Source organism: Ovis aries, chromosome 6 (assembly GCF_016772045.2).
Source record: "Ovis aries strain OAR_USU_Benz2616 breed Rambouillet chromosome 6, ARS-UI_Ramb_v3.0, whole genome shotgun sequence".
Classification (NCBI taxonomy): domain Eukaryota; kingdom Metazoa; phylum Chordata; class Mammalia; order Artiodactyla; family Bovidae; genus Ovis; species Ovis aries.
Window position 1 is genome coordinate 89,754,369 of NC_056059.1, and position 15,935 is coordinate 89,770,303.

The 15,935-nt window shown below is 37.9% G+C and overlaps 1 long non-coding RNA gene across 5 annotated transcripts in view; it reads right to left on the minus strand.

Moving 5' to 3' along the window:
- The window catches only part of LOC105615523 (uncharacterized), a 71,586-nt gene that overhangs the window by 11,876 nt on the left and 43,775 nt on the right, over positions 1-15,935 (minus strand). For 4 of the 5 annotated variants that reach the window (XR_009601072.1, XR_009601074.1, XR_009601073.1 and 1 more), the window contains exon 3: positions 1,253-1,336. This is a non-coding gene — a long non-coding RNA (uncharacterized LOC105615523). Of the gene's footprint in view, positions 1-1,252; positions 1,337-4,287; positions 13,977-15,935 lie in introns of all 5 variants that reach the window. The other variant, XR_009601075.1, reaches the window with a different exon arrangement.

Here is a 15,935-nt window from a genome sequence, read left to right on the forward strand (position 1 = left end):
TAAGTGTGGTCTGCCTTTAGAAAACACTAGACTGTGAGTCAGAGACCCTTGGTTCCTTTTTATGATTCTACTTACCATGTTGAGTAACCTTCTACCCTCTCTGGGCAGTTTTTCCATCGGTAATGGAGCCACCCAACTGTATGCCAGACTAAGCGTGATAGAGTTAGCTCTAGGAGCCTTTTAGAAGCTTAAATTAGAATTAAGCTAATTCCACTGCACCGTCCTGTGTTTAAAATCAAAAGTATTTCTGTGAGTTGTTTTATTTTGATGTGGTTGGAAATATGCTTTGCCTACAAAAGAAGTAAGACTGATGTTTCATCCTTCTGTTTAATCATTGAATTCTGATGCAGGGTGATTAAATTATTTATAACTGAGAGAAACAAAAACATTTAAAATACTGAATAACATATTAGTTATTTACATCATTTTCTAAACCTCATTCTGGCCAAGTCAATATCATATTCCCTTCTAATAGCAAGGTTTCATTCTTTTGCATAAAACAATGCATCAATCTACAGGACACTTCTGGGAAATGGAACTTGGCATTTAAGAGTACTTTGTTAGAACACACACACAAACCTCTCCCACGTTAAAACTCTGTGCATGAAAATATATGTCCGAGAAGGGAGATGAGTGGAAGCAAGGAATTGTATGTGATGGGAAAGCTCCTTTCTTTCATTTTACTTTCAGCATGGGAGTGTATGTGTGGAGTGGAGGGAGACATGGGTTCCATCCCTGGTGGCTGGGGAAGGAGTGGGTAGGGAGATCCCCTAGAGGAGGAAATGGCAACCCACTCCAGTATTTTTGCCTGGAGAATCCCATGGACAGAGGAACCTGGTGGGCTACAGCCCATGGGGTCACAAGAGTCAGACATGACTTAATGATTGAGCACATTTTTGTAATAGAGATGGCTTATAGTTCTGCAAATTCTCTTTAATGTTCATTGATAAAAGCTATGGCCCATTCATTTATCTTATCATCAAGCTCTATAATCAGATCAATGACTATTTTATCTGCAACACGGAAGTAGGGGTGGATATGGAGGAGGAGTCGAGGTAATTTTTATTTGGAAGGAGAGACAGGAGGCTCTGGAGAGCAGGCTCTGGTTTGCCAGAGAGCATTGATAAAGCTGTAGGTGCCAAGAAGCAAGAACAAGGGAGAAGCAAAGAAGCTTGGGCATGAAGGTGGGATGGTACCAAAAAGAAAAACTGCTTAACAATCATGACTTTGCAATTTTCCCTGATGAACTCACAATGATATGTCTAGGTTAGCACAAAGATGACAAAATTCCTCCCATCAGCTCATCCCAGTTTTCCCAATAGAGTCTGGTCCCTGCCTAGAAAAAGAGAGAAAAAGGTTAATTTAAAAAGCTGTAAAAAACAAAAACTCTCTTTATTACTACATACTCAAACACACTCATGAATGTTTGAACACATACCCCCTCCATATTTAATTACCAGTATATTAAAAATATTAGGATTCAAATCCTAAAATATGATCCTTTATAATTATCATACAGTACATGAAGAAAGGATTCTTGTGACATATCCCTCTCAGTTTCCGAACATCTCCTTACTATCTAGTTTGAGAGGCTATTTCAGGCTTATCTCATACGTTCCCTTTGGCTGCTCTCAAGCCTTCGTTAAAGTGCTCTGCAGCTACCCCCTTATAATTCAGTGTGTTGTTAGGACCAAGTCGCGAAATCTCCCAATGACCACCAGGGAGCAGATATCTGATGCAAAAGCAAGAGAGTTTTTATTACCAAGCTCGAGCTGGGGCTCCCACCGATACCGACACAGAGGCTATAGGGAGGAGCCCCGGGTTTTGGATTACATTGCTTATATAGGGAGTGTTCATGGAAAAAAAAAAGAATTTCTAGGTAGGGGGACGTCTGATTGGTCACTTTCTTTCGCAGGGTTGTGTGTTGGTTCTTGATTGGTCCCTATTACCTAGGTAGACCACGAGTTCCTGAACGTTAAGTCAGGAGATTCTGGTCTGGGGTCCGATTGACTCGTTGGTGGTGGGGTGAGGTCAGGGGATTTCCAAAGGCTCTTGGATATCCAAAGGCTCTTTTCCCGGAACCTTACAAAATGGAGTTTTTCTGTTAACAAAATGGAGTAGCTTATATTCTTCAGTGTGAGCATTGCTGGTGATGACATGGGACAGAGGAAGTGTCCACCATCCTCCCTTTTGCTGACACTTGCTCAGAGCAGCAGCTGCCTATCACCAAGGGTCACAATCCACAATTCCAGACACCCATAGTGCCTGCGTACATTTCTTTAGGACTCCATTATATTCCAGATTCCATTGGTTTTTGTAAATGATTTATTAAATGAATTTAAAAATAAACATACTCATATCCTCTTAGTATTGTGTAGTCTCTTACATCCTGGATCATATCCTTGCATATTTGAATCTCCAGATTTCAGGATAGCTTTCACCACTTGGAAGATTCTTAATAAATATTTGATCAGAGGAAGGAAGGAAGGCCCATCTTATCAATATTATTAACAATTCAGGCAGAAATATTAAATGCTATATTATGCATAAGGCCTGTAGCCAATGCCTGGCAAATAGAAGGTCTACTGAGAGTAACCAAAGTAAAAGCTGAGCTGTTTCTGTAATCTGATGGTTCTGGCACATAAACAACAGAAAATAATTATTTTGATTTACCTCATTCTCAACATTCCCTTTGACAACATAATAAACAAGTAAAAGAAATTATGAAAATGTGCATTTGATGCTCCTCTTGTTCAGCCTCAAATTTTGAACAATTTTAAGAAAGCTATTTTAAAGGACAATGGTAAATTGAGTTTTCTGATCAAATCATTGTAAAGTAAGTGATTGTCCAGAAAGCATGTTTAAGTACTAAATTGAAACCATAAAACCAATAGATGAATCCAAAGTGAAAAGTACAAAATCTGAAAATTATGTTTACCATGTTTACAATAAACTTATAACTGCCTGAACATTGCTGCAGTTTTATGCAAACCAAAAGAATCTATAAATAAATTAATGCCTAGACTAGTTTCAGAAAATAGTTACACTTCTAGCTGTAAGAATGAATCAAAGTTTAGAATTATAATTGACTTTCTTGGGAAACAGAGGGACACAGATCGGTGAAGAAGCACATAGATTTAATAGTAGTGATGAGGTTCTAGTTTTGCTGCTCACAGTGTGTATTCATGAGTGTTTTTGTTATGCTTTTCATAATGTTTTATATTTTTCATCTTGTAAAGATTTATTTTTATTTATCAATTGTTGCATAATAAAATAGCATATAGTCAACATTTTGGAAACTACTAATCTAGTGTATCAAGCTCTTGGTTACTTCATATGTTAAATCGGGATAATACTTATAAAATTATCATTTCAGTTAGATGAAATATACAACAGAATGCCTGGTATATGTGTGCAACATATATAACCATTTATGCTAATCTTTGTTCCAATTTTAAAATTGGTCTTTGAAAGTGCACTTTAGTTTTGGTAAGTTTCAAAAGATTTTATGTATGAATATTGCATTTGAGTTCATCTTGAAATGCTTTAGGTGTACAAGTACATTTTTGATGAAAGTGACCATGTCTTAACTGAACAGCTTTCTCTAAAGTGTAGAGAGAATATGAAACATGTGTCCTCCGTCTAGTATTGCAAATGCTGTTTAATGTCTTTGTCTTGATGACTGCCTGCAAGCCCTAGCCATAAAGCAATTAAGAATACAATTTTAACAACTCACATAAGACATTTAGTTGGAAATCCTGGACATATGGTGAGTCACATTTAATTACTAATTGTTATTTACCTACACTACAACTAGACTGTCTAAATTACTTTCTTGCAGGATAAAGGAAAAAAACTTCTGTAGATTAATAAGTTCAACAGTTTCATCTTATTTCTGCTTATTTTCCTGAGCCAAAAATCAAATATGTAGGAGAGCATGCACATCAAATCTTTCTCAGTTATTCTGAAAAGTCTATACGCTCACTCAGGAAAATATGGTTTTCTATATTTTTATCTGAAGTGTATACTCAGACCACCTTGCTAAATTCTGGGCTGCACACTCCCTAGCAATGCTGGGCTATCTACACTGCTGACCCCTTCTTGCTCTGCAAAAGCAAACCAACGGACATGGAAGATGGTGCACCATTTAGAGCTGGGTTTTGAAGCTGAATTCAGAATCAGTTGAGATGTGTTTGGATCTTTCCACTGAAGATTAAATTAATTCTTTCCATTATCCCATGGTATCACGAGTGAAGATGGTAACCAGAAGTACTATTAGGTCCTTACCATGTTCCAGGCAGGGCTTCCCTGGTGGCTCAGACAGTAGAAAATCTGCCTGCAGTGCAGGAGACCCAGCTTCAATCCCTGGGTCAGGAAGATCCCCTGGAGAAGGAAACGGCAACCGACTCCAGTATTCTTGCCTGGAGAATTCCATGGACAGAGGAGCCAGGTGGGCCACAGTTCATGGGGTCACAAAGAGTTGGACATGACTGATTGACTAAACATTTTCACTTTTTCTTTCATATTCCAGGCAAAATGTTCAGCACTTTACAAGCACATGTGACCTACTTCAAATCTCATAAAAACCTCCATGAAGAAAGTTTGATTATCTTGAAGTGACTTATTCAAGCTATGCCACTATTGAATTAAATTAGAATACCAAAGTTCTGATTCTTATCTATAACTTTTGAGGGTGATGGATATTTTTAACCTCTATACCACAATAACCAGTGAATCAGTGAAGTTGCTTAGTCATGTCCGACTCTTTGTGATCCCATGGTCTGTAACCTACCAGGCTCCGCCATCCACGGAATTTTCCAGGCAAGAGTACTGGCGTGGGTTGCCATTTCCTTCTCCAGGGATCAAACCTAGGTCTCCCTCATTGCAGGCAAATGCTTTACTGTCTGAGCCACCATGGAAGCCCAAGGTAGTTCTTAAATGGTCACTGTATCAATTATTTTATGTTTTATTCAAATATCTACCAGTTGCAATCAATTGCCAAGCATTTCTCCTAGAATTACATTATCTAGCCTGGAAAGCATTTTTCACTGTCTTGAAGGAAGTCTTTGAGGCTCTATCTTAAGACCTTAAGGAAATAAGAGGTAGAAATAATGAATTAGTCATGATCTTATAAAACCTTTAATCTGTGGCTTTCCTGACAGGATCTTACATGATTTATAATTTACAGCTTTTCTCTGTGTTTCAGGTAGAAGAAAATAAAGAGGAAAGGGTTCTGAAACTGCTTTGCAAGTATTTTTGGTAAAAACCAAAAAATAAATAATTGCTAACTAACCAACTTATAAAAGAGGAAAAAAGTAAAGATTAGAGATTTTTCTCATCCAGGCAGGCTAGGCCATACACTATTTGAAGTGTTCAATGTCAAGTATAATTCATTAACCACTTTTATTGAGACTAGCCTTGAAGAAAAATATATAGACACATTTAACAGCCTTCTTGACCATTTCAAACATATGAGGCTTGTTTTTCTATCTTGTTCCAACCAGGGGGCAGTTGATTATTAAGGAGACCACCTACACTTTCAATTGTTATTATTACCATAAACGTTTGCTGTAGTAAATTCGTACTGTTTGAATCATTTTCCATGAATACAGAGCCTTGAAGAGATATGGATTTGGGGCCACCTTGTGACGGATTTAGAAAAGTCCTGGAGGCTGAAACCTGGGGTCAGAAATTTTATTTCAATTACTAAATTGTTACCTTTCAACAAATATATTTTGCAAAGGGGTTCCATATGGTAATGGCTAATGTTTACTAGTGAAAGCATGATTGTCAGTGTTATACTAAGTTGACTTGTTTCTATGTCCCAGCCACTGCCATAAACATCTATATATTAATATAGTAAATCATTTTATGCTCACAAGAATCCTATGAAGTCAATGCCATCATATCACCACTTTACAGATGAGGCAGCCAAGGTTTAGAAGAAATAAATAATTTATCTAAGTCCCTGCAGAGAGCAAGTGAGGTCTTAAGAAGCCTCAAAATATTCTGGTTGAAGATATGAAAAAAGCTGTTCTATGTGCAAGTGAAAAATGACATGAAGTAAATCAATGTATCACCGTTTAGGAACATTTTAAAGCTTCAAATTGTATGTTACTAGCATATTTTGGATTAGAGACTCTGTATTTCTAAATGGACAAAATAACATAAAAAGGCAATAATCCTGGAAGAAAACCAAAGAACTGATAATATTATGAACAAACTCAACAGTATAGAAATTACAAAGCATAAATAATGACATGCCTGGTACTTATTCCCCTATGATCTATTTTTGACCTTTCAGTCATGTTAAAAGATAATTTGTGCGTGTGTGTGTGTGTGTGTGTGTGTGTGGAACTGAGGAACACACATTTTTCAAGCTAAAATTAGTGTTAAATACTCTTGAATTCTATTTACAGTGTGCTGGAATTTTCACTGAATTATGCATCCTGTATTTTTCCTTCAGGGATCACAGACAACATCCTTAAAAATAGAAACGCTACTTTAGAAACGGCTCCCTTTGTTGTTTGAATTTCGTGTGTCCAGTGTTGGTGTAGACATGGGGTTCCATAACCCAATCCCCACTTCATGGAAGAACTTTCCTGTCTGGGGGCAGGGAGCCGCTTTGAGCAAGATCATGGCCTTCCTGGGTCAGCCTGCATTCTGTGGCTCGGTGAGAGTGTAAAGGTGGGTCATCTCAGCTTCAGGTGGGGTGACATTATTTGCCCTGGGGCTTGTTCTCTGGGCTAAGTCTATGTAGGGCTTGCAGAACAATTCAACTGTTTTCTTCTGTCCAATTCTGCTCCCTCCCCCTTTTTTCTTAGGTTCTGATCCTTAATGTATGTCTTAGACTCCAAGATCATCTTGGAATTTGCCTCCTGTTTTTTTAAACTGTGATGAAAAGCACATGACATCAGTTTTACTCCCTTAACCATGCTTAAGCGTACAGTACAGTAGAGTTAACTGCAGGCACTTGTTGTTCAATAGATATCGAGAACTTTTTCATGAATATCTGCTTCCTGAAAAGTCAATCCGTGACCACACTTTCTCTAATGCTCTAAATCTTTTCAGGATGTTTTGAAGTGTAGTTCTTCTTTCTTGGTAATATCCTAAACAGGTTTGCAACATGAAATTCTGAGACTGAAAGATGGCAGAATCCACATAACGCAGAGGATCTGCAATGATCACATCCCTTTTAAAAACGGGGTCAGTGAATGTTTCCCATGCACCTTGAAGATTATGTTTTTCCTTTTTCTAGCCTGCATAAGAAGTGGATAAAAACTGGAAGACTTTCTCCTTGGAAGTTTTAAGAAGACAGTGAAAGGTAATTATTTTTATTGAGAGGCCCAAACAACGTGGCAGGTATCTAACAAAGGTTTTGACTCAAAGTTTTCAGTCCTGAGCATCCCATTTGGGATTTTAGAGTTAATTATGTTTATTCAAAGTTGATGTCACATCAAAACTTTGTACTTTGGTAACTCTAACACTAAAATAGGTTAGGCTATTGTAGTGGTTTTCAGTACTGTTGCAGTAATTTAAAGGTGGCTAAGAATTTTTTTGCGACTTCTTCCATTGAGAGGTAGAATCTAATTACCCTCCTCTGAATCTGAGTTGGCATCAGTGACTTCCTTGACAAATAGGATATGACACAAGTGATATGGCATGACCTTTGAACTAGATCTTGCAGCTTCACCTTAATCCGTAGGGACCACTCTTCTTAGGAGTCTCTGAGCAGACTAGTGTTTTCCTCAGGACTTGAGAGGTAAGGTTAGAGGGACAGATGAGGAATGAGGAAACTTTTGAGGGTGATGGATATTTTACTTACTAAGATGGATGTTTTTGATGATGGAACAATCTGGTGATGATTTCATAAACATATATGTATACCAAAGACCATAAAGTTGTTCATTTTAAATATGTACAGTTTTTGTAGGAAAAGTACGCTTCATTAAAGTTGCAAAGAGAGATAGAAATTGGTTATCTCAAAGAATTTCCTCAGGCGCCAGAAAGTCTGGCCCAGAGGACTCAGTTGGAATAAAAAGGCAACTGAATTTCACAATAGAATGAAGCTGGCAAAGGCAACATAACTATTCCTCACTGGATAGGAACACCACAGATCACACCACTGATCCCCTGAACTAAAAAAAAAAAATGATTGCTCTAATGAAAGTGTTTGTTTCTGGTGCTGCATCTGAAAAGAGAGGCACCTTCTTCTTCGGCTGCCACCCATTGCCAGTTACACTAGTTCTTCCGGGTGAGTTTCAACACAGATTATCTTCTTAGGTATTAAATCCTATTGGGAGTACTCAGATCAGCCCAGAAGCATCTATTAAAGTTCATTAAAAATCTTTTTGAGGAGGAAAATGTGGTTTTTTCCTTCCTTTCAATAGGTTTTGGTACCTAGTATTACCATCTCATAATCTCACTCTGAAACCAGGGCTTCACAACAAGCTAAAGAGTTCATAACAGGGTTTGGAAAATAAATACTTAACAGCCAACTTTTGTTGACCAATAAAAGTACAGAAACCCTCTGTCAGTCAAGTTTTTCCTGGGACTCTTTTTCACTATAACTCAAAATGTATATATGAGGAGATTTCAAAGTAATTGTGTTGGTCAACTTTTCTTTAATAGAGGTTCTTAGACCATTGGTCTCTACCAAAAATAATTATCCAAAATTGTTTAATATACTTCAGTTACTCAATGTTACCATTACTTGCTTCCCTTTCATATATCTAGTGTACTTTTCATCTACAGAGTATACCTAAACCCCAGCACAAATCTTCCCCTCTATTTTATCTTTCTATTTGCTGATTACTTGAGCTTCTCCTATATAAAAGCTTTTTAGATCCAAATCATGGGGGTTTCTATAATGACGCCCAGGAGAGAAAAGGAGTATGCTTTATTTTTTCCCCATCTTTCCCTTGTATTGAGATAGTTTTCATTAGCATGCTGTGGCACTAATATACCTGTACTTTAAAGAGAGTAAAAATAGTCTTGTCAATGTGCCTTCTTCTACTATAAATTTTAGATCTGTATGACCAGGGTCACCAGATTCCTTTCTTTAATTCTATAGATTATTCAAGGAATTTTATCTTCTCAATACTACACCTTGTTTTGGGGACCTCAAAAGTTATAACATGTACATTATCACACAGTTGCAAATTCCAGCTTCTAGATTCAGGATAATACAATCTTTTTAAAAGTGCTTTGAAAGTAAGCATTCATAGATGCCAACTTCTTACCATCTTAGACAGTTCCCATGAAGCCCAGTACCCCTTATTCTCTGTCAAGTATATCTTGTCTATGTATCCAGATGATCTGTTGCTGGTAGAAAGTAATTTAGAAAGCTACTTAATCATCTGCAGAGTGGTTATATGAATTTACATTTCTCTTTGGGCAATGTATGTGTTCACCTTTTTCCGTATACTAATGCTCAGAGTTGTTTGATATATTGTTTCTTAGTACCTCATTGTGGTTCAATTTGCATCTCTGTTAGGCAGAAAGCATTAGCATCTTCTCATTTAAATTTATTCTCCCACATTTTATAATAGATGGTCTTTTTCTTCTTGCTTTAATTAATTGAATAAGCTAAAAACTCATTGTGGAAAAATGAAATTTTTATCATGTTTTAAATTGATGTTGGTGACATATTTCAGATGCACCTAAATTATCTCTGACTTTCAGTTCAGTTGAGTTCAGTCGCTCAGTCATGTCTGACTCTTTGCGACCCCATGAATCGCAGCACACCAGGCCTCCCTGTCCATCACGAACTCCTGGAGTTCACCCAGACTCACATCCATCGAGTCAGTGATGCCTTCCAGCCATCTCATCCTCTGTCATCCCCTTCTCCTCCTGCCCCCAATCCCTCCCAGCATCAGAGTCTTTTCCAATGAGTCAACTCTTCGCATGAGGTGGCCAAAGTACTGCAGTTTCAGCTTCAAAATCAGTCCAAAGAAATCCCAGGGTTGATCTCCTTCAGAATGGACTGGTTGGATCTCCTTGCAGTCCAGGGGACTCTCAGGAGTCTTCTCCAACACCACAGTTCAAAAGCATCAATTCTTTGCTGCTCAGCTTTCTTCACAGTGCAAGTCTCACATCCATACATGACCGCTGGAAAAACCATAGCCTTGACTAGATGGACCTTTATTGGCAAAGTAATGTCTCTGCTTTTGAATATGCTATCTAGGTTGCTCATTACTTGTTTTCCATGGAGTAAGCATCTTTTAATTTCATGGCTGCAGTCACCATCTGCAGTGATTTTGGAGCCCAAAAAAATAAAGTCTGACACTGTTTCCACTGTTTCCCCATCTATTTGCCATGAAGTGATGGGACCAGATGCCATGATCTTCATTTTCTGAATGTTGAGCTTTGAGCCAACTTTTTCACTCTCCTCTTTCACTTTCATCAAGAGGCTTTGATTTCCTCTTCACTTTCTGCCATAAGAGTGGTGTCATCTGCATAACCTGCAATAACCTCAGGGTTATTGATATTTCTCCCGGCAATCTCTGACTTTACTAGGTCTTAATAGGAACAATTTTCAATCTGCTCCACCTTTATTCAGAGTTTTCAATCTTTCTCCTAACTATTGCACCAGACTACTCTCATCAACTCTAATGTGCCTGTAAGTCTGTAGACATATAAGAATACCTAAATTTTTATCCAGCCTTGAGCCTCCTAGCTATGTAACCACAAGCATATCACTTAACTTCTTTGTGCCCTGGTTCCCTCATCTGTTAAATTTAAAAATGATACCACCTATTTTGAGTTACTATGAGGATTGCACATATGCAGACAAGATAGAGAACAATGATAATTAGACAAAAGTACATAACACACAAAGAGCATTCCAACTTCTACTCATTCTTTTGCTTGTTTGCCTTGTGTTTTTAGCAGTTTATTGACAGACTCAAAGGTGGTTTAAAATAATATTTAATACAGCCTTGAAAATTATCTTTAGGAGTCCATCTACTACCTATTCCATCGGTGGAAAAAGAAGTCTACAGATTTATGTTTCAAGCCCATAGTTGTGTGCCTTATTTCCTCACAGTATGACTTTATTCATTCTTATAACCCTTGAAAAAAGTTCATTTCTCATCAGGATATGGAAAGCTTTTATGAAGAAAAGCATTTTGGCTTCTGAAAGCAATTATTAAAATAGATATTCCTCTTATTGTCTACTGCCAACTCACTTGTCAAGCCAGTCTTTTATGTGGGAGAAAATGGATAATAATCAGACCTTCTCCTAATGCTAATAATCACTCCAATTGGACAGTATGGCTAGCTTTGGATGCACTGTAGATTCAAAATTAAGAGAAACTGGACCTAAGGAAGAAGAAGCCATTTGTTTGAAGCCCTGTTGTTAGCAGAAGTCACATGGTTATATTTTCAAACCTCAGTTAACTATAGATGTAATTTCACAAAGCTGTCTTGAAACAAACAACAGCAAGAATCAGCAAAGGTGAAAACAAACTCTTCAAGCGCAATGTATCCAAGATAATTAGAACTTCTAACACAATCAATACCCTGGCTAATCCAAACCTTATAATGTCTACATTATACCTTATGATCTGTAAAACATATTATAATTTAGTCCAGGTATCCTGAAGATAGAATGGTAACAGAGCATAGTAGTTGGAACTAAACATCCTGACTAGATCCAACCAGGTTATCTTTCATTTGAGCATCCACCTGGCTTTATTGTCCTGTTGCTACTTAGATAAATTCTACAAGATATTAAACCTCTTAGAGCCTCAGTTTTCTCATAGAGATTTCATCCATTTTATGGAATTATTATGGACAGTTAATAAGATCAAACCAGTCAATCCTAAAGTGTATCAACCCTGAATATTCATTGTAAGGACTGAAGCTGAAGCTCCAAAACTTTGGCTACCTGATTCAAACAGCTGATTGACTGGAAAAGACCCTGAAACTGAAAAAGATTGAGGGCAAGAGGAGAAGAGGCTGACAGAGGAAAAGATGATTGGATGGCACCACTAACTCAATGGACATGAGTTTGTGATGAGCAAACTCAGAGAAATAGTGAAGGACAGGGAAGCCTGGCATGCTGCAGTTCACTGGGTAGTAGAGAATCAGACATTATTTTGTGACTGAAAAACAACAATATGGCACAAACTAGATACACAATAAGAGCTAGTAAATTTTATGCCCAGGATCATAGAATCAGAGGGTTATTTTTTTCTTCATATGTGCAAATTTCATTTCCTTAGCTGACTGATAATCTCATCATCAATTCTATTTCTTCTCCCCTTCTGCTAAAAGCCTAAGAAGTGTAGTGCTTGGTAAGTGTAGTCATTGGTTTACGGATAGTCTGAAGTCAGCCTGGGAACAAGTATCTAAATTCTAAGGATTTTTTCAAATAACTCCTTATAAGGACTTAAGACAAAATTCCCAAACTAAAAGATTCAAGTGTATAAATCCTCTGTGGAATAAGCTCTACATGTTAAAAATAAAAGTATAACAGTTTCCAAAGGAAAATTTTAATTTTCTAGGTCAAAATGTGATTCATAAAATAAACAAAAACTTTCTAAAAATTTTACTTACAAGGAAAGAAGGGAGGGAAGAAAAACGAAGGAAAGAGGGGAGAGAGGGAGAAAGAAAAGGAAGTAAAGAGAATGGAGTAAACATATATATTACCAACTACCAAAATGGTGGGAATATTTTGGGGGAGCATAGGAATAAATATATTTTTAAAAGCTTAAAAAATAAAATAGTAATGACAAACACTTATTTGAATAAAATAATGACAATCTATCAGTTCAGTTCAGTTCAGTCACTCAGTTGTGTCCGACTCTTCATGACCCCATGGACCACAGCACGCCAGAGCTCCCTGTCCATCACTGACCCCTACTGAGTCAGTGATGCCATTCAACCATCTCATCCTGTCATCCCCTTCTCCTCCTGCCCTCAATCTTTCCCAGGTTCAGGGCCTTTTCAAATGAGTCAGCTCTTCGCATCAGGTGGCCAAAGAATTGGAGTTTCAGCTTCAACATCAGTCCTTCCAATGAAAACCCAGGACTGATCTCCTTTAGGATGGACTGGTTGGATCTCCTTGCAGTCCAAGGGACTCTCAAGAGTCTTCTCCAACACCACAGTTCAAAAGCATCAATTTTTCAGTGCTCAGCATTGAATTAGGTAAGAGCAAAGGAACTTTTTTGTTGTGCTTTTTTTTTTTTTTGAGAAATTAATAGTATTAAGTTTACTGTTTTACTCTACATTTTCAGTAATTAAAAAAGCAAAATTGCTTTTGCTGTTTTTTTTCTTTCACTGAAGAGGCAAATAATCATATAAGAGCAGCAACAGAAAAGGTGGTGGGTTGGAGTTAGTAAGATTCCATCAGGTAATTGAGGAGCTGATTTTCTGAGTTCTCCTTAGCAGTTCCACAATAAATGAAAATTTTAATTGCAAAAAATCAAACCAACTCTTCTCAAAATGATCTATACAACTACTGTCTGCACCCACTTTTTCTAAAGTCTCAGCAGAGGTCTGTTTGTGAATGAGCTAAAAAAAAAAAAAATTGGGAGATTGGATTCACCTGTTTTTAGGTATTCTTTTGGCATTGAAATCATGGTCCTTTGAGTTCAGTGGTTAACTGAAATGGTCCGGACAGGATTTCTTCACAATTTTCCAGTAGCCACAGCAGCACTTCACTTACGTTGCAAAAGGCCATTGGACCCAACAGTCAGAGTAAAGGGAATTCCCGGGTAATCTGGAGGCAGGTTGCTAAAGTTAACCGGGATGAACCAAGAGTTGCTTTAATCACTGCTGTGTTCAGTCGTTTGTGTCCCACTCTTTGTGACCTCATGGACTGTAGCTTGCCAGGCTCCTCTGTCCATGGGGACATCCAGGCAAGAATACTGGAGTGAGTTGCCATTTCCTTCTCCAGAGGATCTTCCCAACTCAGGGATTGAACCGGTGTCTTCAGCAATTCTCCTGCATTGCAGGCGGATTCTTTACTGCTGAGTAACCAGGGAAGCCATAATCATTCCCAATTCAAACTTATTATTTCAGAAACTCTGTCCTGCTTCTCCAATTACTTTAAAGGATGGAGGTTAGCCAGCTCCCCAGGCGGTGATTTGGAATCTGTTTATATCAAATAAGTGGAACTACTGCTCTAGGATTTAGAAGCTACAGAACACAAGCCAAAACTAAACAGACATCTGCACCACATTAAGTTTCATAAAGACGGAGATATTTCTTATTTTTGTTTACCACTGAACACCCAGAACCTCGTTCCTCTTCAGTGGCAGATGCAAAATAACTCAGCACTTTTAAAAGCAATTACATGATTTCTAAACTTTTACAGTGTGATCTATTCTGAACCATTCTTCATTATTTGACTCATTTTGAATGGAAAGGAATGGGACATGCTATCATCCACTGGCACTGAAGCAATGCACTCAGACTTGGCACAATGGGAGCAGTGAAAATAATAAAGGAATAGGCCCCGGTTTCATTAAAAGGAACTACTTCGCTGCATCTCTTTAAACTCTAACATGATGAGTTAAGGATCACACACACACACACACACACAAGTCTTAATCTTAAGAAGAAGATTGCTGCAAATAAGACTACTTTTTGGCCATCCTTTGACTTCCATTTGCTTTCTTTCAGGGAGGCCTGGCGTGCTGCAGTTCATGGGGTTGCAAAGAGTCAGACACGACTGAGCAACTGAACTGAACTGAAAATGTTTTTGCTGACTGCTTTGAGTAACTTTCTCTGTGAAGACTAATATTTATAGTTCTTAAAATTAATGTTGAACCTCCATGTGACACTTTTTCTTCCACCTGATTTTGCAGAATCCTCTGTGAAACCATAGTGGTATTTGCAAGAGGTCAGCTATAATAACATCAACAAAGAAACCATCTTTAGAAAGAATAGAAACTTATGTCTAATTCACACAGATGTGTTTTTAAAAAATTCTTTAATGCTAATGAAAGATGAAAGGAAAAATTCAAGTGCAGAAACCACATGTTAAAAACAAGATGTTACTGGTTGTAGAACAGATTGTCAGAAGGGTCTAGGATCCCTCATGGGGTCTTCAAAACAGATAGGAAATGATTATTGTCTGAATCTTCATCAACAGAATTATAATTAAAACATATGGGTTACCTGCTGCTGCTGCTGCTAAGTCGCTTCAGTCATGTCTGACTCTGTGCGACCCCATAAAGGGCAGCCCACCAGGCTCCTCTGTCCCTGGGATTCTCCAGGCAAGAACACTGGAGTGGGTTGCCATTTCCTTCTCCAATGCATGAAAGTGAAAAGTGAAAGTGAAGTCGATCACTCATGTCCAACTCTAGCGACCCCATGGACTGCAGCCTAGTTCAATGTTAATGACCAATGTTTATCAACTGTGGATCCCAAGGAATATAATATAAATTGTAACTGGGTTTGGGTATATATGTATTTATATATAGTGACAGTAGTAGTTGTGAGTCGCTCAGTTGTGTCCAACTCTTTGTGATACTATGTACTGTAGCCCACCAGGCTTCTCTGTCCATGGGATTCTCCAGGCAAGAATACTGGAGTGGCTTGCCATTCCTTTCTCCAGAGGATCTTCCTGACCCAAGGATTGAACCCAGGTCTTCTGCATCGCAGGCAGATTCTTTACCATCTGAGCTATGGGGAAGTCCCATACATTGGTCTTTAAAATTCAACTCATATTCAGACATGTAAATAAATGTGTTATAAAACAAGATTTGATTCTTAGCAACTGGATGTTTATACCAATCCAAATATCACAACTTCCTTAGAGGAATAGAGATAGAGCCTAAATAATTCAAAGTCTGATTCAATCACAGCTGACTTATACATGAGGCATAGTAGATGCAGTGCCTAAGGACCACAATAATTTTAGGGGCCTGTGAAAATATTTCAGTTTCTTTTAAAATCAAAAGAAAACATAAATATTTAGAGCC